The following is a 5207-nucleotide window of genomic DNA, read 5'->3' as shown; positions in this document are numbered from 1 at the left end:
TGGGTAAATAGTGGTTCATCTTAATTTGGTAACTTTTTCTCAACTTCTCTTTCATCTTCTTAGAAACACAATAAACCTGAGGGTATTTCCCAAAATTGCTATTTGTAAGTCGGTTTTTTTTTTTTTTGGTTAAATAGTGAAAAGGTCCAAGAATCAAGCCACACCAATGATAGCAACAATAATACTTAATGATTTCTTCATCTGATAACTTCTTCTCTTTCATCTTTCTTAGAAACACAAAAAACCTATGAGTTTTCTCAAAAATTGCTATTTGTAAATACCAATAATGACAGGGTATTAGGCAATTACTTACCGTGTAAATGCTCAAAGAGTTATCCCATTTGGAGCATATTCAAAAACTATGATCTGGTGAAAGGCTCCTCTTCCTCACATTATCCAAGAAGGTTGACAAAATTCTTGTGGTTAACTTTCGATAATGTGTCAATCTGAATCCATAACAACAGAAACAATTAAGGACACTCGGACGGCATAAAACCCACACACGGTTCAATGAAATTTGTTTGTCAAATACCTTCTTCCTGAACTGTGTTTCTAAACTCTTTGACCAATCCATGGCAGATATTGCTTTTCTAAAACACGTTAATTTAAGAAGGTCCAAAATTTTTTTTTTTTTATAAAGAAAATCCCTTATTCGGTCTAAACACCCTCACCATAGAATCAAAGAAGTGAACCTACCCCCAAAATCCCACTCTAACTCGATTGGGATTCTCCATAGTATTCTTTCGCCATTATGTTATGTGAGTATTAGTATTTTTCAGGAAATCAATAACCATATTTGCTTCATGGGTAATTCTACCGTACCCCTTTTTTTGGGGTACGGTACCACTAGTAGGCAATTTGTTATACCAAGTTATCAATAACCATATTTGCTTCATGGATTTCGTGGGCTAATACGTATTATATTCAAAGTTTGAGTTCTCTTGACCGATGAAGTTTAATTGTTTGCTCCATATAAAAAATAATTTTGCTCTTTGCTAAAACTTGCGTCTTTATGCAGTGATTTTTTCTAGGATCTGCCATCCGATTGCTCCATAAAACAAAAAACTGTTATTGTAAAGAAAACATGGATGGAGCAATCAGATGGCAGATCCTAGAAAAAATCACTGCATAAAGACGCAAGTTTTAGCAAAGAGCAAAATTATTTTTTATATCGAGCAAACAATTAAACTTCATCGGTCAAGAGAACTCAAACTTTGAATATAATACGTATTAGCCCACGAAATCCATGAAGCAAGGGTAACTTTACCGTACCCCTTTTTTTGGGGTACAGTACCACTAGTAGGCAATTTATTATACCAGGTTATCAAATCCTTACATTTAATGGTTTTATCTTCATATTGTATAGTTTCAACATCACATGTGATAATTTTTTTGTCACGTTTAGTGGTTCCCTTATTTTTTTCTCACATTTGACGGTTTCATTCTCACATTGTGCAATTCCAACATCACATTTGATAAGACTTTTGTCACATTTGGTGGTTCCTTTATTTTTTTCCTCACATTTGATGGTTCTATTCTCACATTGTGCAGTTCCAATATCACATTTGACAGTACTTTTGTCACATATGGTAGTTCCGGGATTTTTTAGAAAATAACTACAAAACTCAAACAATATCATTAGTTAGGAATCGTTTCAAACTAATTTGGTTTCTAACAATTCGAGTCCAGAGAACTCGATTTCTGGGTTGTTATTTTATAATTTTGATAGCTAGAAATCGAGTCCATTGGACTCGGTTTCTAAGCATAGAAATCGAGTCTACTGGACTCGGTTTTCGTTTATGGAAACCGAACCCAATGGACTTGATTTAGTAACGCAGAGAGCGCAGAGATGAACAACGAAGAAGAAAGAAACAACGTCCAGCAACTCAGGTGCCGATTCTGACCAAACCCAGACAGCGAAAGCTTCAGGCGATGGATCAAATCGGATCGTACGTGGTTTCTCGCCACCGCTCCAGTGGAAGAAAGAAGCAACGATGCCAACCCATGATCAAACCCAGGCGGCGAAAGCAAATCGGATCGGATGTGTGGTTTTCTCGCAGCCGCTCCAGTGGAGGACGCCGATTCTGACACGGCGAAAGCAAATCGGATCGGAGAGTGGGACGGCATCTTAAGGAAAAAAGGGAAAGGAAGAAGAAGAAAAAAAATCCGTGTAAGTGTTTGAGTCAGTTTTTTGAGTGGTCTGGCTGAACTGAAATCGAGCTCAGAGGGCTCGGTTTCCATTAAACTAAACTGAGTCCTTTGGGCTCGATTTCTATGAAGAAAAAGCGAGTTCTTTGGGATCGATTTCCAGCTCAGCTGCTCTGCAATGGGAAATCGAGTGCACTATACTCGATTTATACATCAAAATCGCCACTATTGAACTCGATTTGTTAGATACCAAAATAGTTTCAAACCTTAGCTAACTAATAAAATAGTTTAGATTTTATAGTTATTTTTTAAAAAAATCCGGTAGTTCCCTTATTTTTTTTCTCACATTTGACGGTTTTATCCTCACATTGTGCAATTCCAACATCACATGTGACAGTTCTTTTATCACATTTTGTAGTTCCTTTATTTTTTTATCACATTTGACAGTACTTTTGTCACATTTGGTGAATTCCTTTTTCTTTTCTCATATTTGACGGTTTCATCCTCACATTGTGCAGTACAAACATTCCATGTGATTGTATTTTTGTCACATTCGATGGTTCCTTTATTTTTTTTCTCACATTTGATGGTTCCATTCTCACATTGTGCAACTCCAACATCACATGTGACTGTTCTTTTATCACATTTTATAGTTCTCTTATTTTTTTTCTCACATATGATTGTTTCATTCACATTCGGCAGCACCAACATATCATTTACCAAAAAGTGACTATAATACCCTTAGAACCTAAAAAACAACCATGATGCACTTTAAACCTAAAAAATGATCGAAATACCCATAGAGTCCTAAAAATGACCGAAATGACATTGAAACCTTAAAAAATTTCAAAATACCCTTGAAACCTGTAAAATGACCAAAATACTTCAAAACTTAAAAATGACTAAAATACCCTGAAACCCTCAACAACTATCGGAATACCCTTAGAACTAAGAAAATTATCAAAATACCCTTACAACCTAAAAAAATTATCAAAATTGCCTTAGAACCTAAAAAAAATGAATGACCCTAAAGCCTAAAAATGACGAAAATTACCCTAAAAGATAAAAAATGACTGAAATAACCAAGAAATCTAGAAAATGACCAAAATACCCTTAGAACAAAAGAAAATGACCATAATGCCCCCTATACCTAGAGAATATTTGAAATACCCTTAGAAACTTAAAAATGACCATAATGCCCCCTATTCCTAGAGAATATTTGAAATACCCTTAGAAACTTGAAAATGACCAAAATACCCTTAGTACCTAAAAAATGAATGAATTAACCCTAAAAACCTAAGAAATGATTGAAATATCACATCTAACTGTACTTTTGTCACATTCAATGAGACCATTATTTTGTTTTTCACATTTAATAGTCCATCGTTACATTATGTAATACCAACATCACATGTGACTGTACTTTGTCACATTCGATGATTCTTTTATTTTTTCTAACATTTAATAGTTCCACTTTCACATCAAGTAGTACCAACATCACACCTAACCGTACTTTTATTATATTTGGTGGTACATTTATTTTTTACTCACATTTGACTATTCTATATTAATATCATGCAGTACCAACATCATATCTGACTGTATTATTATCACATTCGGTGGTACCCTTATTTTTTACTCACATTTAAAGGTTCAGTCGTCACATTATGCAGTATCAACTAGGGTCAGAAGAAGACTTAGACGTTCAGGGGCAATGCCCCCCCCCCCCCCTCACCCCACCTAATTTAAAAAATATATATATATATATATATATATATATTATATACATAGATACCAATTTTAGAAATTTTGTTCCATAAAATTACACTTTGCCTCTTTCAACAATATTATTGATTCTGTTAAAAGTAATGTTATAGCCACAAACTTTTCTACAACAATTTTTCAAAACTTTTGATGTAATAATTTTTTTTTAGTTTGCATTTAGCCTACCACATATATTACATTTTTACTTACTAATAACTACTCACCACAATATCAATTTGTAGAAAAATTTGTAACTCTTAACATTTTCCTCTTTTTAAAACTATCGCGGTTAAGAATCAAAATAATATACACACACACACTTAGAAGTATATATATATATATATATATATATATATATATATACCATGCCACCTAGGATGCCACATGACCTAAACTATATATATATATATATATATATATAGGGTTGAGTTCAAGTTACACCTAATGTAACTCTAAGCAATGTTACGCCACCCAATAATTTGTTATGAATTAATACTTTGAAAATCCAACCATTGAATTATATGTTCTATATGTTATTTACATGCATGTCAATTTTCATATCAATCGGATGTTATTTACCATTTGATTCATAAATTCATCTTTTATGTATTATTTTAAATTACAAAAACTTGAATTTTAACAATTGATTGATGACATGGCAATTAATCTTTGATTACCTTGAAATTTTGCAAGCATGAAGAATATGCAAAGATAATATAATCTAACGGTGAATTTGTCAATATTCATATCCAATTAAAAAATATTGAATGGTGTAACATTGCTTAAAGTTACACTAGGTGTAACTTAAATCTAACCCATATATATATATATATATATATATATTAAAAATGCTTATTTGAATTTTCTCATTGTTGAGCTTCTCTCTTTCCCTCCCTTTGAGTATTGGAATCTCTCTCGCCCTCTTTGCATTTAAGATATTTTAAATATTTTGAAAATTTAAATTTCATATTTTTATTAAAAAAAGAAAATACTGATTTGTATATAGAGTCTTGGTTTGTGTATCACTCTCTCTCTCTCTCTCCAAGTAACTCTTTGGAATGAGTGGCTCAAATTGTCGTTGTTCATTAATTTTAATAAAATTCATGATAGTGATTTCGTGTAAGTTCCAAAATATAATCATTATCGTCTTAGAGTTTGAGAAATTCTTAAGATTATTTATTTTTCTATAAAGAAATTAAAGGGTAAATGGGTTAGAATAAGTTTTAAACTTAGGGTTTCACTATTTACTCATTAAATTTACCACTTAATTCTTCTATATGAAACTCTTTTGCAAT

Source organism: Quercus robur, chromosome 1, assembly GCF_932294415.1.
Source record: "Quercus robur chromosome 1, dhQueRobu3.1, whole genome shotgun sequence".
NCBI lineage: Eukaryota > Viridiplantae > Streptophyta > Magnoliopsida > Fagales > Fagaceae > Quercus > Quercus robur.
The sequence above is the reverse complement of the archived record's forward strand: the minus strand, read 5'-3'. Positions refer to the sequence as shown.